At 44.8% G+C, this 27,602-nt stretch overlaps 1 long non-coding RNA gene across 3 annotated transcripts; it reads right to left on the bottom strand.

Annotated features, from left to right (window-relative positions):
- Window positions 1-3,922: 3,922 nt before the first annotated feature.
- LOC310671787 lies at window positions 3,923-27,099 on the bottom strand. Of its 3 annotated transcripts, none has more exons than XR_014508191.1 (3): window positions 27,028-27,099; window positions 5,753-5,899; window positions 3,923-4,235 (listed from the first exon to the last, which is right to left on the bottom strand). It is a non-coding gene; the product is annotated as an uncharacterized lncRNA (long non-coding RNA). The 3 variants fall into 3 exon arrangements; XR_014508192.1 differs by lacking the exon at window positions 27,028-27,099 and adding an exon at window positions 22,603-22,731; XR_014508193.1 differs by lacking the exon at window positions 27,028-27,099 and adding an exon at window positions 16,341-16,483.
- Window positions 27,100-27,602: the final 503 nt, after the last annotated feature.

The raw sequence follows: 27,602 nt of genomic DNA on the forward strand, positions 1-27,602 counted from the left end.
GCCTGCTTTTTTGCTTTTTCTTTTTCCTTAGCTTCCTTAGCTTTGGCTGCTCTTGTCTTTCCTGTACCACTCATCAGTCAATGTTCAAGGTCAGATGTTGTAATCCCATGGGAAAGACAAGTCCAAATTTATAAACAGTCTGGAGAAAGAAAGTAAGCAAAAAAACTTTTCCCAGGCCTTTGTTATCCAATGTCCTCTAGGGGGAGTGCCACCAAAAGTTAGTAAGAAGAAGGTAACTTTTCCGCCATTAAAGTTTCCGTTTTCAAAAACAATTTTGAAAGCAAGTTAGTTCCAAAACACTAAGAAAAAAGTCCTGCAGAGCACTTTAAAACGTTTAACAATGTTCCAACAAGGTGCCTGCAATTGTATCCACTCAAACTAAGTAAGCCCAAAAGTTGCACTTCAGTTACAAAAGTATCTGGAAGTTTGTAACAGTTCCGCAGTCAAGCAACTTCACCCGGCCACCCGAAGATTTGGGGTTAGAGTCTTCCCTCGCCCCATGGGGGACCGCTCCAAGTCCAATTTAAACTGTATTTTTTCTTCCTTTAAGAATAGAATTTCAAGTGTGCACGAAAGTCCCACTTTAAAGCCTTAAAGCTTCCCTGTTCACAGCGCTTTCCGCTCTTTAAACAGTCTGCTTTGATCTTATAAGCAGTGCCGGAAGACGGACTTCCTCTTTCTCGTCTCCCGGTTTCAGCCAAATTTCTTCAAGTTATTGTAACAAATCTTAAGTCCTTACTCACGGGTTTGCTGTTTCAGAGTAGTATTTTTTGGAAGAAAGGTCAGCGCTCATCCGTGGCAGCCGCGCGGCTTCGCCTCCGCAGAAAGAGCGATGAACTCACAGCACCGCTCCCCCTCCTTCACTCCGGAGCCCCTTACGGGGTCCCTTCCGCGAATTTGGGGTCGCTCCAGGTGCCCGCCGAGTCCCACGGCCACGGACTCTCTCTGTCCGTGGTTTTTCTTGATGGGTTGCCGCTGCGCCGTAGCGAAACAACCCTTTTCTGCGGTGCCCCTCTTCAGAGCTCGAAGAGGTCCGCCATCACGGTTTCGCGCCGCCTCCGGAAGTCCTCCATGCCCTTCCTTCTTATATCAAACCCGAGGAGAAATGTTAGGTAGTTCAAGGAGAATCTTGGCTTATTAAGACTTCTTCTCAACCGGCTTTTGCTTTTAACAGTGCAATCCTATGTATGTTTACTCAGAAGTAAGTCCTACTTTGTGGCAATTGGACAGTAGGATTTATCATACTTTAGTAACAAGAAACAGTTCCCAATTATGGATCAGTAGAAATAGTGCTATTTTTTTTTTTTTTTAGATGCACTCTGCTCAAGTGCTTTTGCTTGGCTGGAATGTGTCCTTGAATTCTGGTCATGTTTTTTGCTTATCTGGATGGATGATAGAGGATGCATGAGATTGCGTAGAGACAAATGGATTGAACAAAGGTAAAATGAGCATCTGTGTCGCTCTGGAAGGTTGTCCTGCAGGGAATGCAGCCCTTGGGACGAAAAATGTCTCCTACCTCTGCATTCGTGTGTTTGTGGTTACAACATCCTTGGCTGAGTGGCTGTTCTCTTGCTTTTTGTTTCCTTTCCTCCTCCTGCTTTTCATTACTCTTGCTTTAGATGCTATTTTCCATGGTGCTATTTCTTTCCCCCTTCATTTTAAAATAAATATGGCAGTATTTCTTATATCTCAACTTCAATTGTTTGAACTCATTTTTTTAAAAAATATCTTTTTTAAAATGGTTTTTCATATTGTAAGATTATTGTCAAAAGGCGGTACAAAAATCTTTTAAGCTGTGTTGTCTATTAATGTTGCCTCTGTTTTTATTGTATTGTCATTACTGTTTTGTAATCTTCACTGGCTGAAGGCACCCAGGTTGCAGCTGAAGGGTATGGAATAAAATAATTCAGTTAATAAATTTTTAACCTATTACAGTGGTACCTCAGGTTACAGCTTCAGGTTACAGACTCCGCTTACCCAGAAATAGTACCTCAGGTAATGTCAGGGGTTCAGGAGCAGAGTCACAGGAGAGGGAAGAAACGGAGAGCGAGGGGGAGGAGTCGGAAGGAAATGTCAGCGGCGACAGTAGTCCGAGGTCTCTGAGTCTCTCCAGTGACTCGGAGGATTCACAGAAAGGGGCCCCCATGGTCAGGGCAAGGGGAGAGCCCAGGGGGACACCTCGGGAAGGAGGGGACTCAGGGAGTAGCAGCTGGAAATCCGGGCCAGCGTCCCCCCCAGAGTGCAGTAGGGGGGAGGAGTCCAAGGCATCGGGATCAGGGAGCGCGCAGGCAGAGGGAGAACGTGAGGCAGGACTGACCACACCCTCGTCAGGGAGCGAGGAAACGGTCATCCGGAAAGTAAAACGCGCGCGCGCGCCAAGTTCAAATGTACAGGAGGGCGGCAAGGTGGGCAGCCCGGGTAGGGAGCCAGGTCCTAAAGCCCGCCGAAGAGAGGGGGAGGAGTCAGAGGGGTCAAGCTCTGCGTCGGAAGAGTCCAGGAGGAATGAGACCCCGGGGGGTAGTAAGACCCAGAGGAAGAGAGAGAGAAGGAAGAGGTGGAGTAAGATTAGAGTATTAAACTGGTGCACAGGGGGCGGAGATCCAGACAGAGCTTCGCCGGTCTAAAGTCCAGACGTAGGGCTGGGACGCTAAGACTTGTAAATGGAGACTATTCTTCAATAAAGACTTTGTTACTGTACGATCGGCTAGCGTTGGTCCTTGGTGAGCTGGGACCCGGAGCCAGCTCTGACAGGTAAGAACTTTGCTTCAGAATAAGAACAGAAATTGCGTGGCGGCGGCGTGGCGGCAGTAGGAGGCCCCATTTTCTAAAGTTGTACCTCAGGTTAAGAACAATTTCAGGTTAAGAATGGACCTCCAGAACAAATTAAGTTCTTAACCCGAGGTACCACTGTATATCTATATTCTGTCCTGTTATGAATGGTTCTCTCTGTGCTATATAATCCTCATAACAACCCTGTTGTTAAACTGAGAAAGCATATGACCAGTGGTGTAGCTAGACGCTCGTGTGCCCGGTGTGGCGCATGCGTCCTGCAGCCGGGGGGGGGGGGGGCGCACTGCGTGGAGCCTCTCTGTCACCTCCCCCTCAGCTGTAGGGCAGCTGAGGGAGAGGCAGTGGGCAGATGCAAGCCCCACACTGCCGTTTCAGGGAGCGCGGAGCCTGCAGGCACCCAAGCCACCATGTCACTCCCAGGAGAGACGCATGGCTGAGGCGTGCTGCAGGCCCGTGGTGAGTGCCACACAGCATTTTGTCACCCCCCGCACTGCGTGCAGGGCCGGATTTAGGTTTGAGGAGGCCTTAAGCTACTGAAGGTAATGGGGCCCTTTATATGTCCTGTTGTCGTTTGTGTACAACAAATTGCCGCTGTTTTGTGTGTGTTGAATATATGCTATATAGTAATTTATGGACCTAATAGGTATCTAAAGCCATTTGCACATGCAGAATGTAGGCACGCTATATATAGAAATGAGCAAATGATATTTTAGGGAGCAGACTAGCAGGCGGGGCCCATTACTTACATCATAGGAGCCTACACAACACAAAACACTGTTGTTGTATGTAGGTTTTATTTTATTTGTTTTTTATATTATATATTTTGGAAATGTACATCCAGGTTTTTTTCCTTTACTTTTTTGGGGGCCCCCAAGAGAGTGGGGCCCCAAGTCATAGCTTGTTTAGCTTATACATAAATCCGGCACTGACTATGTGTGACTGGCTCAAGGTCATTCATTCAGATTTCTGGCTGAGTGAGGATTTGAACCTGTGTCTTCCAAGCCCTGATCTAACACTCGAATTGCTATGCCACACTGGCTTCTAAATAGTGTATGTACACCTGTGCCAAGAATAGTCGGGAAAAAGATTGCCATTGTCTTTTAAATAGGAATAATTCAGCTTGCTATTATCCTTAAAATGCAAACATGGATTTATTACAATGTGCTTTGAATTGGCACCACAGGTCTATATAGTACTAGCTGTTTACTGAAGCAATGCATTTCATTGTTTGGAATCAAAACAACTTCAATGTCTGGTATTAGAAGGGCTAAAAGCAACTTAAAGCACTGCATGAACTGTCTAGCGTTGATTCTTCCAGGATAGGATATGCGATCAGGAGGTGAATTCCAAACACACAGAAAAATAGCTTGATATGTTCCATGCCGTCACTGTTCACTTGACTTAGGAGGGGCCTGTGTTGAAGTGTTGCCACTTGAGGATTTTGCCTGGAAATGTTCAGAACCTTTTATTTCACCCTGTACATTGTTTTTTTTCTTGAGGAAGAGTTCAATCTGAGTCTTTGTGACAGCTGCAGTTAGGTTTTTAGAAAAAAATGTTGGCCGGGATTTTCAGCGATCTGTAGTAAACTGACATCCCACCCCCAACCACAAAGGGGTCTTGGCCTAAAATCTAGAACAGCTCCATCCCTTCTGCTCTCTTTGTAATATACACACCTTGTTGAATTGCCACTGAGTCAGGGCTCGCCCACACTTAACTTTTGCCCCACAATTTCTAGGCACAGATCCATGCTGTGCCTGTGTGCGTTCCTTTCCTTTTTATCCTGGTGAAAACTCAAAGCAAAATCAGAATACAGTCGTACCTTGGAAGTCGAACGGAATCCATTCCAGAAGTCTGTTTGACTCCCAAATGTTCGGAAACCAAGGCACAGCTTCCGATTGGCTGAGGAAGCCGCACTGGACATTCGGGTTCCAAAGAACGTTCACAAACCAGAACACTCACTTCCGGGTTTGCGGCATTCGGGAGTCAAACTGTTCAACTCCTCAGGCATTCAGCTTCCAAGATACGACTGTATACAGTGGTACTTCAGGTTACATACGCTTCAGGTTACATACGCTTCAGGTTACATACGCTTCAGGTTACAGACTCTGCTAACCCAGAAATATTACCTCAGGTTAAGAACTTTGCTTCAGGATGAGAACAGAAATCGTGCAGCGGTGGCACAGAGGCAGCAGGAGGCCCCATTAGCTAAAGTGGTGCTTCAGGTTAAGAACAGTTTCAGGTTAAGAATGGACCTCCAGAACGAATTAAGTACCGTATTTTTTTGCACCATAACACTCACTTTTTTCCTCCTAAAAAGTAAGGGGAAATGTCTGTGCGTGTTATGGAGGGAATGCCTACAGGTGGCATGCCTACGGATTTTCCTCCTCTAAAAACTACGTGTGTGTTATGGTCGGGTGCGTGTGTGTTATGGTCGGGAGCAAAAAATACGGTACGTAACCAGAGGTATCACTGTACAGGAATTTGAGTTCCCCATGGATTGCTGTTTGCTCCAGTTCAGTGGAGCAAAGGGGGGAAAGTGCTGGGGGGGGGGAAGTGGCCAGAGTTGGACACGACAAACGTGAACTTGTGCCTAGAAGCGAGGCACAAAAGGAAGCCTGGATAAGACCTCTGTTATGCTTAGCAGCTTTGCCCAGAAATGCAAAGGGATGAGGAAGATCAGGGAGTCGAAACACTGTCCTATGATACAGTTCCTTGTCTCTTAAGGGGAGGGAGATACCAGGGTTGGCATCTGCGTGACAGACCTCAACACTTGGAGAAGGGCATGGGAGACTTCTCAACTTGATTTCTAGCTGCACCGTAAAAAATTGGGACAAACATTGGAGGTAAACTGACAAAACGGTGTAACCCCATGCTCTGGAGCCCAGATTCCATTCTCAGCTGCTTGAGCAGGACATCTAGAGACGGGATGCCAATAACTTCAATCTGTTTCATTCATCCTTACCTTTGCATATTCTGTGTTGCCAACCACAGAAGGAAGGAGTCATTGTTACTGACAAACGTGCTGTTAAGTGAAGAGGCCTTGCCTCAGCGGTGGCTGCCGGTACAGAGACTGGTTATGTAAGCTAACATTTGCACAGGAACCTTTTTCCTATAAGGGAGAGAAATAGGTTTATTGGCATTGGAAAAGACCCAATTCTGGTCCCTTCATTCCCTTCCTTTGCTTCCCTCTCTTGGTCCATTTTATAAACAGCATCCTAATAATTTTAAAGGACTCCAATGGAGAAATAAATAAACCGCTTCAACCTTCACTGAAAATAATTCTGCTTGAATGAACTAAGAGCCTGCTGATTAGTATTTTAAAGGTTTTAGTAATAAGGGGTGTATTCTATCCTGCCAAACGTTACTTAGCCATTTCGCTATTCAAGTCACGAAAGCATGCTTTGGAAGCAAATCTGTGGGCAACTACCACCCGATTTACTGACCTTGTTCACACATAATGCTAAGCCAAAATATGGCTTAGCATGAATGAGAATGTGTGGGGCCCCAGAGCAAAGATCACAACTGTGTTTCTCCTGCCCCCCCCCCCCCCGTGCACTCCTTCCAAACCTCCATCCATTTTTGCTGTCTCCTGTTCCCCCTCCATCTCTCCCTCCAGGTCCCCCCTACACATGTGAAATTAATCTGAGGGCAAGTTTCCCATCCCTGCTGTAAGATGCCCTGCCCTCGTTTCTCTGTTGTAGGTAGCTAAGCTATCTCACTGTTTTTTCAGAAACGGTGAATCTGAATCAGGACTCACATGGAAAGTGGGGAGTTCTCTGTGCTATCTCACACTTCCAAAGGTGGAGATGGAGAAACTTCCTTAATACTACGAGTGGTATGGCCAACAAAGGGCACACACTCATTTCAGAGTTACTGATGACATATTTCATGGGAAACGCAACAGCTTCAGCCTGTATACCTGAAGGAGCGTCTCCACCCCATCGTTCAACCCGGATGCTGAGGTTTAGCTCCGAGGGCCTTCTGGTGGTTCCCTTGCTGCGAGAAATGAGGTTACAGGGAACCAGGCAGAGGGCCTTCTCGGTAGTGGTGATTGCCCTGTGGAACGCCTTCCCAGCAGATGTCAAGGCAATAAACAACTATTTTACTTTTAAATGACAACTGAAGGCAGCCCTGTTTAGAGAAGTTTTTAATGTTTGATGCTGTATTGTTTTAAATATTCGGTTGGAAGCCGCGCCAGATGGGCGGGGTATAAATAATAATAATAATATATTATTATTATTATTATTATTATTATTATTATTATTATTATTATCCCCCCCACCCCAAAGTACAATTGTAAAAATATAACATATAGATGATATAAATCTGCATTAGAACTGTATGACCTATGCACCACGAAATTCCATTAATGTGAAACTTGGGATTCACCTTAAAAATCCCCAGATGTTCTGCTTGAGGGGAGACCCTTGAAGATGGTGTAAATTTTGCTTCAGCCAAAATTTCAGTGACAACTCTCCAACAATGAATAGGTTGCTTTTAATGTGTGGACACCTTCAGATTTTTCTTTCTCTTTTTGGGGAGTGTTTTTTGCAACAAATCATTTGCAGCACACCATTGACACAATAGCAGTGTATTAATGGTGGATTTATACTAGATGGTCCAAATACGCTGATGAGCTTTTTGGTCAATTTGATGGGAATAAGATGTAACTTCCTTGCCTGTTCCCACTCCTTGCAGAGAAAAACTCTGCCCAAATTATGTAAGATTTATGCGTTTTCTTTTGCATTCCAGCAAGCAAGAAGGATAAGTATTATCCTTAGGCTGCAGATAAGGAACAGTGAAAGATCTGTCAAGAGATTCAGAACACTCTGTGCAATATTACCACCCCAATTAATTAAGTTCTTAAGTCCTGATACTGTCAGGACTTCCACTCTTCTGAGATGCTGCCAGCCTTGTGCTCCTATATCTGTCAATGGGGAAGCTGTTCAAGCTTGACTTTCCTGCGTAATCAGTTGCAAAATAAAGAAAGTGAAAGGATGTCTTCTTGAAAGACAAGTCACCGCTAGGGACTTGGTGTTCCAGTAGATAATCTGTTGGACTTGGACTTCCAGGGAACAAATTGACCAAAAGCTCATCACAAGAATGTGAATAGAACCCGGCATTATCAGTTCAAAGGCCCTGTTCTCACATCATCCAATCAGATGTCTATGGGAAGCCTGCAAGCAGGTTCTGGGTCTGCATCAGAGATGCAAGGAGTCAGGAATGGCTCCTCTGCCACCCTCCCTCCCTTCCTCCCTCCCTTGTTGGTTTGAAGCACTTGATCTCCTACTCCTTCAGGGTCACAACTTCCAGAATGGTTTACGATTAACAGCAGAGCAGGACATACACACATTAGGGCTGGGCGATATCTGGTTTTCAACATTGTGATATCTCACCAGCTAAACATCACAATATATATATCACCAATATATCACAATGTCTGAAATAAGGATGGAGCTATGTAGAAGCATTAACTGGTTCACGGTTTCCCCGCATCATGATTTTTGCCTGCTCTTGCGATTCACTGCTTCCTGCATGAGAAAGGGAACTGCTGAGCCAGCAGAGTTAACAAAGGCTGCAGGAATCAAGGGAAGCCCCGGCTGGCTTCACGGTTTTCCCCACATCGTGATTTTTGCATGGCACACACACATACACACATCATGATTCACGATAATTGCCAGGTCAAAAATTATGAAACTGTTATCATGATATGGACTTCAAACCGGCTTTGGACGATATATTGATATACTGCCCAGCCCTAACACAGAGAGCATTGGATCACCCAGACAGGACTAACTCATGGCACATACAGGTTGGTTGCAGAGATCAGACACACTTATATATACACTACATTCCAGCCTTAGAAAAAATGCCCCATGTTGGTGTGGTTTCATATGAAGTGACCCCATTCACCTTTAGCACGTTGGTGAAGATAATTCACTTTTAGGAGGATTGGAGGGGTGGCACATTTCTCCAAACTCCTGTTTGCAATGCAGGAGGAAGAGAGTTTTACAAAGCAAATTTTTTTTTTAAGCATAGCTTCAGATGAGAAAGGAAAACATCACTTTCATTCTCAGCAAAGAGGATGTAATAGGTCATCTTCTCCTATCAAGATCAGATTCCTCTCTAGTGTGTCAAACCTGGAGATTGTTGTTTGCTTTTCGAAGCTGCTACATTTGGGATTGATGTGGCAAAGGGCATGTTTTCTGAGTAAAGAAGAGTGTAAGCCTCAGCCAACGTTTTCGTGGAAAAGAGGCAACAAAGATCAGGGTTGCACCAGACTCTTGAGCGTCTGAATGATACTGAAGCAAGACGGAAGCAAAGTGGGCTGTTGCCTAATATTTAGGCATTATGTACCAAAAAAGCCCTGTAAGGTAAGGAGACATTATTATCCCCCATATTGCAGATTGGTGTTGGGGTTGAGAGACTGCAAGTTGTCTAGTGAGTTCATGGCAGAAATGAAATTTGAACCAGGGACTTCCTTACTCATCGGTAAAGGAACCCCTGACCATTAGGTCCAGTCGTGGCCGACTCTGGGGTTGCGGCGCTCATCTCGCTTTACTGGCTGAGGGAGCCGGCGTACAGCTTCCGGGTCATGTGGCCAGCATGACTAAGCTGCTTCTGGCGAACCAGAGCAGTGCATGGAAATGCCGTTTACCTTCCCGCTGGAGCGGTACCTATTTATCTACTTGCACTTTGGTGTGCTTTTGAACTGCTAGGTTGGCAGGAGCTGGGACAGAGCAACGGAAGCTCACCCCATCGCGGGGATTCGAACCGCCGACCTTCTGATCGGCAAGTCCTAGGCTCTGTGGTTTAACCCACAGCGCCATAGCTCTGCCCTCTAACCTTCAGGCTGCAAGGGTAAGCACTAATCTGGACTGTCACAATGTTAAGGAAAGGATCTTAACAGCAAACAGCAAGTAAGATTTCCCCTGGATTGTCATTGGTTCTGGTCTATCGATAAAGAGTGGGGTTTCCCTGGGAAAGGAGTGGGGCAAAGAGAATACCACTCAGTCTAGAAAGTGAGGGTCAAGTGGAAAATTTCTTGGCCCCATGCTTTTTAGGTATGGCACAAGTGTGGATGAGCTCATAGACCTGAAAGGTGTTTGAGGGCCTCTTGGATATAAGGCAGGACCAGTCCATGGCAGGACAGGACCAATGGCCCAGCCATTAGGCAGAGTAAGCCATCTACCTTAGTTGGCAGATGCTAGGAGGTGACAGTGAGGTGCCTACTAGTTTCTGTATATAAAAACTAAGTGGGTGGGTGGGTGCCCCTTTGTCCTTCTCCCATGACATTAAAATGTTTGGGGCTAGTCCTGAGATCAGATCATCACCAACCCTCAAACCGATCAACACTGACAATCTTGTGTCCTAATAATGGTTTGGTAGAACATGTGGGAATGTTCAGGGAGGCAGGAGAGGATATATTGTTTATTAATATCCTTCCTAACTTGTGCTAGCAAGTTCCTTTACTTAGCAGAGTTTCACATTCCCCCTTTGAATGCACAGCAGATAGCTGGTTGCAGGCTTGTTTAAGCCTCTCAATATTAGGTTCCTGGTAAGTTCCCTTATATCCGTCTTAAAAGAATAAACACGCCACAATCTTGTGTAAAGTATATAAAAGAAGTTTACTCACATCATCAGTTCACAGTTGGATCCCTGAAGGCAAAGTATATACATGTGGATCTATCTCATATGGAGATAGTCCCAGTGTCCTCTGTTGGCTTCCAGCCAACAGAGCATCTCTAGCTAAAAGTTGCTGCTCTAAAGATGGAGGAAATCAAAGAGAGGAGGTGTGCTGCTTGACTTGCCCTTCTGTTACCTGGACAGATAAGGTCACACCCACCTCTAGTCACATGCAAAAGGAAGTATGTCCCAGCCAGGAGGAAACAGGAAGTTTTCAACTGGCTGGACCAAACATTCCCCTGCATGTCCACTCTAGGAAAACAAGTAATGTTGTACTTGACTGCTACTTATGTATCACATCCCACAAAACATAGTACAACTTTCAGGTGTTTTTGTTTTTGTTTTACAATAAAACATTCATGCACCCTGTTTCTCATGCGAACTCCTTTTCCCACCTCAGAAATGGCCAATCATTCACTCCAGAGTGTGGCTGATGTCAAGCTAATCTTCCTTGCCTTTCAACCTTTCCCCACAACACTGGCTTTAGCATTGCTTTGTATATACAATTTGGAGACATCAACTCAAAAAAATAATCTCCGCAGCATTTCGCTCCTCTGCCTTTTCCAGAGAATGTGCTCACACATTTTTGAGTTATGAGATGAGATCTATTACCAGGAAACTCCTTTGCAACTCCCCCTTCACAGAGATGGCTCATCTCTCAACCCTTACCTCTGATGAGCTGTCTTCTCAGACTGAGCTCACTTCCTTCCTATCCAGTCTTACCCCTGATTGGTATTGGTTTTGGCACCACTGCTTAGGGGCAGGCAGGCAGGTTTGTGGAGCAGGTGCATCAGGATTGATTTCCTTGCTTGCCAGGTAGAATAATCTGAAGCAGTTTCAGCAGCTGCCATAGGTATGCGGATCTACAAGGGATATATTAGTACTCCCCACCCCTGTGAGCAGATTTACCACCTTTAAAACTGCTTCTCAGGCGCGGGAGGCTGAACCCTGTGAAAGTGTCAGTGTCAGAGCATATTGGGTCAGAAAGCCACCTTTGGCACCATCCGAAAGTCCTTGACATGTTGGGTTACAACACAGATAAAAACGGATAGCAGAAAGTGTGGGAAAGTCTGCCAGATTGATTAGGCCTGGCCTCTCTCCTCTGCCTCCCTGCGCATGGTCTCCCAGGAATGCTTGCCTCGTTGTTTGCACTGAGTGGTTAAAGTCCTTGTGAAGAATGAGCGGCATTCCTCAGGGACCTCACAGAGGTGATTTATGAGCGTGGTGTGTAGGAGCTTTAAGGTGGATGAGGTTTGACAAGATGGCTGCTTTTTCTAGTTGATATTTTTCAGCTGCCCCATTGGCAACTGAGCAAAGGAAATAACTTGATGAGAGTATCTATGGTCTGTGAGGTGCGCAGCCCTTTAAAATCTTTTGTTACTGAGTCTAATGTTTCCTTTTGTGTTTGTTTTCTTGAATGGTGAAGAGCACCTCCCATTTCGAATGGTTTGGATGGTAAGAATGAAATGTCATCCCATTGCCCTGTGTTCTTCCCCTGACTTTGGCTCCATGGCACCTTTTTCCTTCTTTGCTCTTAGCCACATTTGCCCTGACAGAGTGATAGAGTGCTGATGACATCACAACACCACATCTGATCTGATAACGTTATGAACATCTGTGAACAATGCCTCATGCCATCACAGGCAATCAGATTAAATGGTGCTTCAAACAAGGTCAAGGACATTGCAAAAGGAGAAAGAAAATGGCACTAATAAAAAACAGTGGAAAATATTTGGTGCACCCTAATTCCTAAAGGCATTATTGCTGTGCTAGTGCCAAGTCTACCTAGGTATGACAGAACTATGTTAATACTTCTAACACCAAAAAATGAAAGTCTGAAAGTCTGTATTTCAGTATATAAAGATTTACTGGCTTCTTAAAAACAACAACCCTGCTGTGTGTTCATAAATATTACCTTTGCACTTGAAAGGCAGAACACTATCAGTCTGCTCTGCCATATGTTCTCATTAGAAAGTTCATTGCACAGTTTATCTTGGGATTATTTGGTATTGATTAATAAAAGACACCGTGAACTTCAAATATATGTATATTTAATGGGGGGGGGGAGATGATGATGATGATGATGATGATTTTTTAAAATCTGGCAGATGGTGTTTTTCAACCTTTCTTGAGATCATTCCAAATGATCTGGGTTTGTTTGCTGACAGGATTTGTATGTGAACTAATTCTAGGGTGATGGGTTTGGATCTAAGGGACTCTGGAATTAACAGACAGACGCCTAATGAACACTCAGCTGTTTAAAGCAGACAAAACCCACTAACTGTTTTTTATAGTTGGAAAAAAGGGACCTATCTACACATGGGCTCCCAGCCTGAGGTGGGCTGATGGTGCGGTCTAATGTTGGGCGCAAGATTCAGTACGTTGGAAGTTGAATCCTGCCTCTGGCAGTGCTGGCTGAGAGCCGCTCAGATCAACATGGGCATTCAACTTCTCAAGTGACCAGCAGTGGCTGCCATTGCAGGTTGTAAGATTACACATTGAATTGGCATCAGTCTTAATAGTGGTGCGAAACGGAAGTTGTGTTTTTTTAAAACAGCAGCAACAACAAAACATAAAACAAATGTGCCTATCTGTTTTTCTTTGTCTGGGGAACCCTGGAAACAAATCCCAGCTTTTCTGTTTCAGATACCGTATTTTTCGCTCTATAAGACGCACCAGACCATAAGACGCACCTAGTTTTTGGAGGAGGAAAACAAGAAAAAAAATATTCTGAATCTCAGAAGCCAGAACAACAAGAGGGATCGCTGCGCAGCGAAAGCAGCAATCCCTCTTGCTGTTCTGGCTTCTGGGATAGCTGCGCAGCCTGCATTCGCTCCATAAGACGCACACACATTTCCTCTTACTTTTTAGGAGAGAAAAAGTGAGTCTTATAGAGCAAAAAATATGGTATTTAGGATGCAGCTGCCTAGCACTTAAACAAGAGATGAGATGACCATGCAGCGGATGAGATTCTCCCACTTCACTTGCTGCAGGAACTTAAGAGGACAAATATAAGTGCACTGTATCTACACTCAGGGCTGTCTTTACCCTGGGGTGCAAGGGGTACGGGGCACCCGGGCACTGAATTCTGGGGGGGCTCCAGGCACCTGCCGCTATAACCGCCTAAGCATATTGTATTGAGCTGCTATGCGGCAGCGGCGTCAGTGGCACCCTGACACGACTGATCTCACGCCACCTGCCTGCTAATGCCGCTGCAGGGAGAGCTCTCTGGAAAGTCTCGCTCACCAAAGCTGGGAGGAGGGGAGTGACAGGAAAGAGGGAGAGACAGACAGAAAGAGAATGCGCCTATTTAGCGACGGGAGTGCGCATAGGTGCTGGAACTCGTATATGCGCGCTCACAAGGGCCCTCCCAGTTCCTCGAGAAATAAGGTTGCTTCCACAATGAAAGGCTGCCTGAGATGGCTCTCCCATGCATGCGCACGATGCCCACCTTTCTGGAGGTTGGCCCACTAGAGTGAATGGGGCATTGACCCCCCCAACCTCGTTCCGCTTTGCATGCCTTCCTCTTTGCAACCAGCCTAGGTGCGTGGCACTGACTGTCAGCTTCCTCCTTCTTAGGGTTCACCCACACCCGCCTTTTGTCCCCGTGCTTTCCCAGTCGGTGTGCCCTTTTCTTCTTTTGCCCTGCCACATTCTTCAGGAAAACCCTCTCTTCACTGCTGAACCAGAGCAAATGGCAATTTCAGACCCTCCAAGTGTCCCTATTTTCCAAGGACATTCCTGATTTAGAGAAGATGTCCCGGCTTCTGATTTGATCCCGGAATGTCCCACTTTTCCTTAGGATGTCCCTATTTTCATTGGAGAAATGTTGGAGGGTATGGAGTTTTCCGACCCTCGAGCTGTCTGAAGGCAATTGGAAGCTGCCCAGAGTGGCTGGGACAACCCTGTAAGATGTGTGGGGTATAAACATGGAATTATGGAATGGGACATCCCTATTTTCATCGGAGAAATGTTGGAGGGTATGCAATTTGGGTTTTCCATGAATTGCCATTTGCTCTGGTTCAGTGGTAAAGAGCAGGGTTATTTTGTGTGCTTTCGAACTGCTAGGTTGGCAGGAGCTGGGACAGAGCAACAGGAGCTCACCCCGTCGTAGGGATTTGAACCGCTGACCTACCGATCAGCAAGCCCAAGAGGATCAGTGCTTTAGACCACAGCGCCACCCGCGTCCACCTATGGGTAGCAACCTCGCCTTCTGCCCTAGTAGTCCCATTGGGCACAAGCCCAGTAAATGCTTCTGTTATGGGGTGGGGGAATGCTGTGCCATAGAATTGGCAAATTTGATAGCATTTTGAAAGATTCTGAATGGATTATAAGCACTCAAGAAACCACTGAATGGGGATGCTTTAGGTATAAAATCCCTGTCTCAGGTAGCTGGAGGTGAATTATTCAAAGGCGCCCGGACAGCATGGGAACTAGAGAGTTAAAGCATTCCCATCTCCTTTGCATCACAGCTTTGATGTCCTCTCTTGATTAGATGTTTGCCTACTCCTGTGCGGAGAGTTTGGGCATGAGCTACTGTTGACACTTGATGTTTAGCTATGGGTAAAGTTTAAACAGCACTTATCACAATTGTGACACCTCTGGAAGGCTACACTAGTTTAGCAGAATGTTTCATGCCACCACCTGCTTCGAATTTTGTTCCTGTCCACCTAGCTCTTAAAGAAGCAGGGACAGAACTGGGAACTGTGCTGGGCTTCCTATCATTGGAGGGCCAGGGCCATTCCCTATCTGTCTTGCTGGCTGATGCCCATTAAGTTTCCCATAGGAAGCAGCTGTATACCATATCAGTTCAAAGACCCTCCAAGTGGCCCTATTTTCCAGGGACAGTCCTGGATTTACAGAAGCGATCCTGGTTTCTGATTTGATCCCAGAATGTCCCGCTTTTCCCTCGGACGTCCCTATTTTCACTGGAGAAATGTTGGAGCTCTGTACAGTGACACCTCATGTTATGTACCACCCCCCTTATGAATCTTTCAGGTTACGAGTTCCGCTAACCCGGAAGTAGATGCTCCTTGTTGCGAACTTTGCCCCGGGATGGGAGCGGAAGTCGCGCTCTGGCGGCGCGGCAGCAGCGGGGGGCACCATTAGCGAAAGCACGCCTCATGTTACGAGTAGTTTCCAGTTACGAACGGACCTCTGGACAGATTAAGTTAGTAACCGGAGGTGCCACTGTATATGGAAGGGTTTGTTGGTTTTTTTTAAAAAAAAGTTTAATGTTTTATTATTTTTTATATATGTTGAAAACCACCCAGAGTGGCTGGGGCAGGGTGTAAATAATAAAATTATTATTATTATTATTATTATGGAATAGGATGTCCTTATTTTCATCAGAGAAACGTTGGAGGTTATGACTTAGTACTGTGGCAGTGGCTCTGCAGGGCATGGGTAGGCAAACTAAGGCCCGGGGGCCGGATCCGGCCCAATCGCCTTCTAAATCCAGCCCACGGATGGTCCGGGAATCAGCGTGTTTTTATATGAGTAGAATGTGTGCTTTTATTTAAAATGCATCTCTGGGTTATTTGTGGGGAATAGGAATTTGTTCATTCCCTCTGTTTACCTTCCTGCTAGAGCGGTTCCTATTTATCTACTTGCACTTTGACGTGCTTTTGAACTGCTAGGTTGGCAGGAGCTGGGACTGAGCAACGGGAGCTCACCCCGTCATGGTGATTCGAACCGCCAACCTTCTGATCGGCAAGCCCTAGGCTCTGTGGTTTAGACCACAGTGCCACCCGCGTCCCATTCCATTATTATGGAATAGGATGTCCCTATTTTCATCAGAGAAACATTGGAGGTTATGGCTTAGTACTGTGGCAGTGGCTCTCCAGGGTTTCTCTCAGTTTTACCTGGAGGTGCTGGAGAATGAACCTGCTAAGGATGCGCTCTGCTGCCAAACCATAAGCCTTCATCTGCAGGCGAGATGGCTTGAGCTCCCTTGTACTGAGAGTGCAGCTGTTATCTGTTTTGCTATATGAGATTTTTGTTTTAAATTGCTTAGAAACCAATGCCCAGAGAGAGAGAGAGAGAGAGAGAGAGAGAGAGAGATTATGAGGAAGATCAACAAATTCCATAAAGAAATAATAAATGAAATGAAATGAAAAGCATTATAAAATCACACGATTTTAGGGAACAATCCAAAGCCAAGCTCCACTGGGATGAGTGGAATTTGGAATAGGAGGATCTCTGGCTCAGCCTGCTGAAGTCTCTCATCCCAGCTCAGCCAAAGATGCCCTGGCAGAAGTAGTCCATTTTGGCTCAGCCAAAGCTGGCTGAGCTGGGTCAGGATTAGTCCCCCAAAGGGGCAAGACAGGGGCGTGATGGTGGGGAGGAGACTTACCCCCCCATGCCGGATTTACGTATAAGCTAAACAAGCTATAGCTTAGGGCCCCACTCTCTTGGGGCCCCGATATTTTTTTAAAGGAAAATAACACCTGGATGTACATTTCCAAAATACAGTGGTACCTCAGGTTACATACGCTTCAGGTTACAGACTCCACTAACCCAGAAATAGTGCTTCAGGTTAAGAACTTTGCTTCAGGATGAGAACTGAAATCGTGCTCCAGCGGCACGGCAGCAGCAGGAGGCCCCATTAGCTAAAGTGGTGCTTCAGGTTAAGAACAGTTTCAAGTTAAGTACGGACCTCTGGAACGAATTAAGTACTTAACCCAAGGTACGACTGTATAAGATAAAAAACAAATAAAATAAAACCTACATACAGCAACAATGTTTTGGTTTGTGTAGGCTCCTATTTGTTATGTGCAAATGGGTTTAGATACCTGTTAGGTCCATAAATTACCATAAAGCATATATTCAACACAAAAAACAGCGGCAATTTGTTGTTGACAAATGACAGCTGGACATTTAAAGGGCCCCATTACCTTCAGTAGCTTAGGGCCTCATCAAACCTAAATCCAGCCCTGCTTACCCCTATTCCAAACTCTGTTCAGCTTGATCACGTTCTCTAGCAACCCAGCTGAAGTTAACACTGACAAAAAGACGGGTGTAAGTCAAACTCTATTTTAAAGGCTTGTTTTCCCTCTGCCAGGCTCAGAGTGGCTAAGCTGGCAGTAGCCCCTCTCCTGAACCAAGTGTGGAAGAGGGTGTGAATTACCCTGGTATAATTTACGCTGGAGATATTTACACTGACAACTTATAGTTTTGATTGCTGTGTTAGAGGCTTGCGTGTTAATTTAGTGGATGATATACACGATAGATGCAGCATCAGTGTATCCCCGCCCCCCCCGTTTAAACTCACATCAAATAGCGTTGAACTAATTGAATTTTATGCACCAGCTAGTAGGAATAACAATTAAAAAGGCAACGGAACATAATTGCATCACCTTGAAAGCTGGTGTTATATTGGGCCAAAAATTGAAATGAGCTTTAGATATGACAGTCCTTTTATCTGTCATCTGATAGCAGAGCTATTTAGGGTATTAAAAGTTTGCCAAAGGAACTCTGCTGAAAATTAATCCACGTTTGTCATCGGAGAGAATAATATCCTGGCTTTATTGCCTGGAATAAACAGAGTACCTGGAGTTTATGCTTTTGGTTTAAATGAGGTTAATCAAGAGTAGAGAGCAATGTATTTGAACAGCAACCCAGAAAAAAAAATTGCTGAGAAAGAGGTGAGACAGGAATGGAAAGTGGTCAAACTAATTGCTTAATAGCATTGGCTTATCTTACTGCATATAATTGTGAAACTACAAAGGCAGCAACATTTTATTTTTTTTAGATATCACCTTGAAAAGATACCAATGTGCAAAGGGGGTTGGAACAGAACTTTAAAGCAATTTCACACTCAACCTTTGCTCTTTTTGTTTTAATTATCAACATTTCTTGCAAGTGAAGCATTTAATGAAACATTTAAGAGTTTAATGAAATGGATCAAATCTGTATTGGAGTAAACCCATGCCAGAAGTAGCCCCTTGAGGTGTGGCATCAGTTAGAAGTTTTTTTTTGAAAAAAACATCTTCCAATGGGCAGCTGGGATTGCATAGAAATCTAATTGGTCTCTAGTTCATGAATGCTTGAAGCATAATAAATTGGTTAGTCTCTAAAGTTCCGATCGTTTCTGTTTTAGCCCTTTAAAAGTTCAATGGAACATACCCCCCAGGTAAGTAGGTACAGAATTGCAATCAAGTACAGTGGTACCTCAGGTTACAGACGCTTCAGGTTACAGACTTCAGGTTACAGGCTCCGCTAACCCAGAAGTAGTACCTTGGGTTAAGAACTTTGCTTCAGGATGAGAACAGAAATCGCACTGCAGTGGTGTGGTGACAGCGGGAGGCTCCATTAGCTAAAGTGGTACCTCAGGTTAAGAACAGCTTCAGGTTAATAATGAACCTCCAGAACGAATTAAGTTCTTAACCCAAGGTATCACTCTAGCATATTAATTAATTTTTTTTAAAATAACAGTCTAAGTCATGAATTCTTTCATAGGGAATTTTGTTAAGAAATAACGTTGACGGAGATCAAGATGATCAAGGGTCTGGAAACCAAGCCTTATGAAGAATGGTTGAGGAAGATTGTAGAATCATAGAGTTGGAAGGGACCCTGAGGATCATCTAGTCCAACCCCCTGCAATACAGGAATAGGCAGCTGTCCCTTGCAGGGATCGAACCTGCAACCTTGGCATTGTCAGCACCATGCTCTAACCAACTGAGCTATCCGCCTCCACTGGTATGTTTTGTGTGGTAAAGACGAGACTGAGAGGAGATAGGACTCAAACCAATGGCTTCAAGTTACAAGAAAGGAGATTCCAACGAAACATCAGGAAGAACCTTCTGATGGTAAGAGTTGTTTGACAATGGAATGAACTCCCTCGGGTTGCTGTGGACACTCCTTCCTGGAGGTTTTTAAGCAACGGTTGGATGGCTATCTGTCATGGATGCTTTAGTTGGCTTCGTTGGATTAGATCAGTGTCTCCCCAACCTTTTTCGGACTGCGGCCCCCTCCATGGGCATAGCTGCCCACCAGATAAGTAAAAATCAATATAAATCTGAGGATCTGCCCCCCACCTCCCAAAAAGTCTGCCCTCCTAACAAAAATCCTGGCTTTGCCCATGCCCCCAACATCCTACCGGTAGAAAGCTAGCTATTTAAATGTTTTGTTTGTAAATAGAACATATGTTATTTATAATTTTTATTTATTTATACAAAATACAATTACATAAAATGAAAGGAAAATAACGAAATTTGGTTGAAGCAGAAAAACATAGAATCATCTTTCTAGTGTACCCCCCTGCAATGTCGGAAACTCAGCTAAAGCATCCATGACAGGTGGCCATCCAGCTTCTGCTTAGAAACCCCCAAGGAATGAGAGTCCAGCACCTCCCAAGGGAGATCTGTCTTCCATGTGTTATAAAAAGGAAACAACGCTTATTTGACCCCAGTTATTTGACGCAGAGGGCGAAACCTACAGGAAGTCCAAAAGGTGCAAAGGGAGTTCTGTATATATGGGACAATTCTAAAAAGCGAGTGATCCTCACTGACCTGGTGCAAAAAGATATTGCCATCTGGAGGAGCCCTGACTGCCTAGATAAAACACTATAGCCCCCCACACCCTTACCTGGGAGTAAAGCCCACTGAAACTCAGTGTGGCTTTCTTCTGAGTAGACACTTATTTATTTACTAGAGGCAAGTCAGCAGCACCAGATGACCCCGGAAGTGGATTTTACCCCACGCCTTGCACAGCCAGGCTGCCGCTGCCGATGGGCCCTGCTCCCCTTAGCAACATCTGAAGGCCCCGATCCACTAGGTGCTAGGGTGGATTGCACCCTGCACCTTGAGGAGTCAGGCCCAGGCTGCCAATGAGCCCAGCATTGGCGGCAGCAACAAGCAGCTCCAGCTCGCCCAGCCCTTCTTCTGGCACGGGCTCTACTGGTCAAAACACTCCCTTCCCCACTGGAAACAAAGCAGGACTCCTCAAGAAAATGCATGTGGCAAAAAGGAGCACTAGGCCCTGGCAGGCTGCCCCCTTATCCACTTGTGATTGGCCAAGCGTATAGCCAGCCAATCAGGATTTTTTAAATAGAAAAAAGTTTCCCTCCCATCACTTCTCATTTCCTTCTGTGGCCCCATAGCCTTGTGCTGTGGCACCCCCATTTACGCAATTTTCAACTGTGGCCCCATGGAATATCCCAGGGCTACCGGCCGGGAACCACTAGATTAGATGACTCCCCCCCCCCCCCCAGGTCCCTTCCAACTGTACAGTTCTATGATCAGGATTTATTTTCTTTTTTGCAGCCAGAACTTGCTGAAACTCAGTTCTGGCACCTCTCAGGTGGGCACCATTGCAAATTCTGAGAGAACAAGGGAGGTGAGTTCCCACACCTCTTTTTCTAGAAAAATAGCACTGTCAATGATTCTCTATACAGTAGTACCTTTGGTTACATACTTCATTCGTTCTGGAGGTCTGTTCTTAACCTGAAACTGTTCTTAACCTAAAGCACCACTTTAGCTAATGGGGCCTCCCGCTGCTGCTGCGCTGCCGTGCGATTTCTCTTCTCATCCTGAGGTAAAATTCTTAACCCGAGGTACTATTTCTGGGTTAGCGGAGTCTGTAAGCTGAAGCGTATGTAACCCGAGGTACCACTGTATTAGGTTTTATTGAGGGCATTGTTTTTTATATCTGTGACAACACCCGCTCGCAACATCTGCCTGAACCACCCTCAGCAGAAGTAGCCGCATCGGGGGGGGGGGGGGGGGTTGGAAACGCCAGTGCAGGATATTTTCCTCATGCCAAAGCATTTTAATAATAAGGCGAATACCAGCAGTACAATTAACCTGTGTGGTTCTCTATCATCACATATTGTCCCCTCAAGAAATGACTTGGAAGGCTTTAATTATGTTATGTGCCTTTCCTTTCAACCCTTAAAAAAAATAAAAAAAATCTTTCCCTCAGTTCCCTTCAGGATGGGGGAAGGGTCACAAATTCTCTGAAGGCTCTTTGTTTTCCTCGCTCAGGTATTAAATTGATGGCACAACAATCTTGGACTACGTTCGGTTCACTTTCCTGCTCTGTCTAAATGTAGTCCTTGTATTACCTTCCACTCCTCCCGCCTCCCTCCCTGCTCACCGTTCTTCCACCAAGTGTAAATCTTATGCAGGGCACCTAAAGAATGGACTGCGCAGGAATGTGATAGAACAGAGACAAATTGTTCAAACTGTGTGAAGAAGGGGGGTAGAAAAAGAAAAGAGGGAGGGGGAAAGAGGATGAAGAAGGCAGCTGGGAAAAGAAGAATTGCATCCCTTGTCAGTCGAGGTTCTTTGGAGATATGTGCAGAATAGCAAAGTTATTTTTTTTTAGTGGGTAAAGGGGAAAAAAAATAGAAAAAAAATAGTGCCTTCCAACAAGAGCATGGTTTCGCCGGCACAGTGGCCTATACAGAAAGGTGACATTTGAGAGAACAATTGCTAGGCTGTTCCTCCATGCCTGCTGCTATGAAAGAGGCTTAAGAAAAGGTGTCCTTGGACTAGAGCTAATAGTCATCTTCATCATTCCTTCCTTCATGTGCTCTCTTAGCAAGCACTGCCTTATGAAATAGGGGCACACAGCTAATAAACAAAGAGCTATAAAAGATCAGATGGTGGTACTCTCCTGCCTCACTTCCCTGCTGCTAGAAGGACGGAGGCAACAGCCGGCTGACCGCAATTGCTGCTGGCATTAACCCCCAACCTGGTTCCATTTGCCCCTTAGGCCTCTCTACTTGTAGGACTAGCACACTCAGGTCTGTTAAGCTTGGCTCTCTCTTTTTCCTCCAAGTTACAAATCAGCTTATCAATATAGTTCATTAACTTGGTAGGGATTGTGCTAGTTCTCTGTTTGCAATGGGGTTTTGTTTTTATTTTCAGTTCCATCATTTGAGCATCTGCACCCCCCTCCTTTTTGTCAAAGTTGGCAATCTGATGCCTGGGAAATACGTTATTGATCTACTCGCTGTTGTGAAGGCCTTGCTGGAGACTCCACTAGCTGCACTGGGGCCATGACAAAGTTTGGTTGTGAAAGAAGAAGAAGAAACCAGTTGAAATGGCATCTTCCTATCCCAAAGACTGGACAAGACCTGTAAGGGAGTGAGCCCAATACGTCATGTTTCAAGATACATACAGGAAATGCTGGATGTTCAACCTCAGGACCTTTTCGTTGAAGGACTCTGTATGCTTAAGACAAACCAATGCACTGCCTACTTAACCCGGATATCTGAAACACATTTCTTTTCTTCAGAACTGCATCAGAAAATACAACGAAGTTCATGAAACAGAAGGTAAGGAGAAATAATTAAAAGCTTGACAATGAACAGAAGACGACACTCTTGTCTTCATGTCCAGATTACTTTGTGCTGAAAGCAATATTGTGAGCCCAGCATCTGAAATAGGTCTTCACCTAAGGAAACAATTATTTGAAAACTGAATGAATGAATGTTAGCACTCCTGGCTTGTTTCCCTGACTGGTTAGAAACTCACAAATATGCTTCAGGCATTATGGGTATGTTGACAGGTGTGTATTTTGTTCACCGAATATATAAAATTGTGTGTGTATGTGTAGAATCATAGAGACCAAAAGAGGCAGGGAGCCTCCCCCCCCCCCTCAGTGCAGACCTATCTATTGACTAAGGAATTGTGATTCAATGTCTCTTGGGTATTTAAAAAATGTAATTAGTTCTGCATTTGTTCCAACAAACGTGTGTTGCCACTGCGATACCATGAGTTAACCTTTGTATGGTATCTATATTTCCGCCTCTTGCCCCAACGCTGTCCACAGTACCAAACTGAGTTTTCTCTGCTCCTTGGATATATACGGATGGGATTTCACAAGAATCGTTGCCCAAATGTGCGGCAACAACTGATGAACAGTGAGATGATTTGCTATTGTTTTCTCTCCCTAATTTTACTCTAGGTCTATAATCCTATACTTTCCCTATAAACTACATCATCCCTTCCTCGTTAAGTTGATGTGCTTGAGCTGTTGCATAAGGTTCCCTGCATGAGGAAACGTATTCTAGGGCAGTGCCTCTGGTCTCCAGAGATTTACTAGGGACTGCCACCTGTACAGCAGTGTTCCTGGCAGGGGTGGAGCTCAGCCAAAGCCAGCAATATTGGCCGCAAACAGTCAATTATTTTTGTCAGCTGGTGGTTTAAATCTCTTTTTATGCCCCATGGGAAGTATCACGTCTTAACAGAAGGGTCTTCCCTTGCTTGTGAGAGACTCCGATATTTCCTGGGTGCTGCTGTTCTTTGCTACACTAGACTGCAATATTCTTTCCACCTGGTGCAACTTTGCTATGTGTCAAAAGGAGATACTATCAGAGAACAGGGCGTTGCTAAATAATTTTCAATTGCTTTTTAATCACATGCATAAAATTATTTCATAGAGACGAAGATAATAGTTTTGCTACAAAGTGGTCCCTCTCTCCCTTTTTAATTGCGGAAGGGGAGAAGTATATTATCCCAATTGAGAAAAATAAAATAAAATGGCATTGTAAGCAATGCCCCTCTGTATACCTGAATTATAACTGAATTTAGCAAGCTGCAAATTCTGAGGTTCCTAGATTGTCATTGTACTATTTAGGTTCTTCATAAGAGGAAAACATCTCACCCCAGTTGCTTTCCTATGCTAGCATACTGTAGTTTGCAGAGGCAAAGAAAATGCCAAATAAGGAACAATGCACCATTCAACGATTGATGATTGCAACTTGTTTTCTAAAAGCTGGTGTCTGAAGGAATCAAGAATGGGTAAAAACTATTGCAACGACAAGGGCTTCATTAATGGCACAGAGTGGTCTGTGCTCGGCTTATATGCCAGTTGGGCTTCCTTAGAGAGTGTGTGAGACAGTATGTGAATGGTTGTGGTGATATTTGAAAGATTGCTGCCACAGACTGTTGGTAAATAATCCTAACAATGTTTCCTATTGCGTGCTTATTCCACCACCCTGTGTGACAATAGGACTGTGCATTTGGGCTTCACTAAAAGACAGTTGAGGAAGGTGTGTCACAATGCTAGTAATGGTAAAGGTAAAGGACCCCTGACAGTTAAGTCCAGTCACGAACGACTCTGGGGTTGCGGCACTCATCTCACTTTACTGGCTGAGGGAGCCGACGTTTGTCTGCAGACAGTTTTTCTGGGTCATGTGGCCAGCATGACTAAGCCGCTTCTGGTGAAACCAGAGCAGCACATGGAAACACTGTTTACCTTCCCGCCGGAGCGGTACCTATTTATCTACTTGCACTTTGACGTGCTTTCGAACTGCTAGGTAAGCAGGAGCTGGGACCGTACAACGGGAGCTCACCCTGTCGCAGTGATTCGAACCGCCGACCTTCCGATCGGCAAACCCTAGGCTCAGTGGTTTAGACCACAGTGTTGGGTTTAATCGACAGATGCCCTAGGCTAAAATAAAAAGGACTGAAAGTGTTTAATGCTCTGGCCAAGTTATAGCAAAGCATTTTTTTAATGTCAACAGCAATTGGAATGGTAGCAAGTCTGGGAGTAAATGAACAATGCACTGTGCTGCTTTCTGGGGATGGGGAGAGCAAGTAAGCTGTTATACAGCAGAGGATCAATGTGATTCAGTAGTTGGAGTGTAGAGACCTAGGTTTAAATACCTGAGCATTTAGGAAGTTCCACCGGTGACCTTGAGCCAGCCTCTCTCTCTCCCTCTCCCACAGCTTCGAATACCTCACAGGCTTGGCATGAGGATAGAATGCAAAGTGGGGAACAACTTCTAGACTGGCTTGATTTTGGAGGAAGGGCAAGCCTAGCTGCACACAACAATTGCTCTGTGGTTGCAGATATTTGTTTGTGATTAAGCCATAGAACTGAATGGTGCTGTCAGTATGGGCTCATCCCCCTTCCCCTGGTTCTCTTGAGCTTTACACTGTTCCAGCTCCTTCAAAAACCATGCAAACAGCCAGAGATAGGCTTCTGCAGCTGCACTAAGCTGTGCCTCCGAGGAAATAATGAGTTTGTGATGACATCCCACCCCTCCCCCGTCAATGTGTGTGAATCTTCTCCTGACATTTTTGACTGACAACCTAATTAAAGTAACGATAATGTCAAAAGAGGGAAAGGACAAAAAGTGAACTGGCCTGAAGACCGTCTCTCTTGGGTCTCATGGAGCAAAAGATTCATATCCGAGTGAGGGACGGAATTGTCAATATTTTGTAATTTATTTGAGCAAAGTGTAGGTGGGAAGAAGGAGCACTGCTTTTAGGTCTCTCATTCACATTCCTCCCTCTTTCACACTCCTGAAACAGAACTAAGAATGTGATATGTGAATGTAGATAAAGCATTGCTCTGAATCAGAGCAGAGTATCCTAAACAGATGATATTAGTTTAGAGGTGGCCAGCCTTCTTAGACTGCCAGATTTTTACTGTGCACTCTGCAGTAAAAATGCTGTCCTGTCCCACCACACTCTGTTGTCATTTCACCTTTATGCTGAAAATGGCAGCCATCAAGGTATCAGCCGAAGGCACATGAGACCACCAACTTGCTGAAGCTAAGCAGGTCTAGGTGTGGTCAGTACCTGAGTGGGAGACTTCCTGGGAGCCAGATGGAAAGTGCCTTGGATTGTGCCCCCCCCCAAAGATACCTAACTTATTTTTGTATGCAACAGCAGCAGCCAGAATCTTGTCTGCACAGAACAGGAAAGAAGAGAACACACTAATGAAAGAAGAATGGAAGAATGCAAACCCTTTGGGGGATATCTGAAAACAAATTCATAATCAGATGAAATCATGAGCAGGATTTGAAATATGAGCAGTGCTAGAAGATTGATAATATATGAAATGGAAGAATATGTCTTAGGTGAAATGTTTATTAGAATGCAGTATGTAAATGGGATGGGATTAAGAACAGCATAGAGGGAAAGGCAGGGAGTCAAAGTTTAAAGAGAAATGTATAACAAATTTGGAATCTGGAATATATATGTCAAGATTTTAAAATTTAATAGGAAATTTGACTCAAAGAGAGAGGGAAGGAAAACGACTTGGATTGCGGGATTTAGGCATATATAACCATATCATTCCTCACTACAGGAGCCAGTGATTGTGAGAAAAAGGCATGCTGTGATAGCATCATGAGATGGGTAAGGGGTGCTTAAGCATTATGGAGAGATGGCTTTTACCTAGGGCTGCTATTTTTAGTGCCAGATGTGATGTCCTGTATGGTAATCCCAAACAACCTGGAGATCCAAAGAGGAATGTAGACAGGCTATATGTCATAGGCCCTGCTGCTTCTGTTTAGGTCTGCCAAATCATGCAGCCTATACCACTTGAGGTACCAGGGCTGCAAGCTGGCTACCCATTTAGTGAATTGCATTTCATTGCTGTAACTGAGAAACTTCAGCACACTGTCAGGCGTAGTCCACTATCAGGGGCTGTGACCAGCCAAGAGTCACCTGGTGGGCTTAATTCCTGAGTGGGGATTTGAACCCTGATCTCCCAGGTCCTGGTCCAGGGCTCTAACCACTACACCACACTGGCTTCCTAGATTTCTTCTGCTATATAAATTAAGTAGGTAAATAAATACAGTACTACCTTGCGAGTCGAACGTTTTGGCTCCCGAACGCCGCAAACCCGGAAGTGATTGTTCTGGTCTGCAAATGTTCTTTGGAACCTGAATGTCTTTCATGGCTTCCGCAGCTTCTAATTGGAAGCTTCCTGCAGCCAATTGGAAGCTGCACCTTGGTTCCTGAACATTATGGAAGTCAAATGGACTTCCGGAATGGATTCCGTTGGACTTCTGAGGTATGACTGTCTGGGGAAAGCAAAATACTTGCAGAAGCTTCTGGAATATTTTACGTGAAGCTCGAATTTGTGGATGGTTTTATTTGATGTTTGAATGTGTTGTAAACTACTTTGACATTGTTTTCTTTAAAATATAAAGCAGTATAGATATGAAATTATTATTATTATTATTATTATTATTATTATTAATCTCACCTAATACGTTTCCTGAAGACCCAGTCAATGGGATTATGTAAGGATGGCAGTGAATATAAGAATTAACTTATGATTTCATTGAGTTTCTCTGTATTTCTGCTGAAAAGTCCTGATCCTGTTGGATAAAGGATACAGTGGTACCTTGGGTTACATATGCTTTAGGTTACATA

Source organism: Podarcis tiliguerta (assembly GCF_965153285.1).
Source record: "Podarcis tiliguerta genome assembly, chromosome: 2".
Taxonomy (NCBI): Eukaryota; Metazoa; Chordata; class Lepidosauria; order Squamata; family Lacertidae; genus Podarcis; species Podarcis tiliguerta.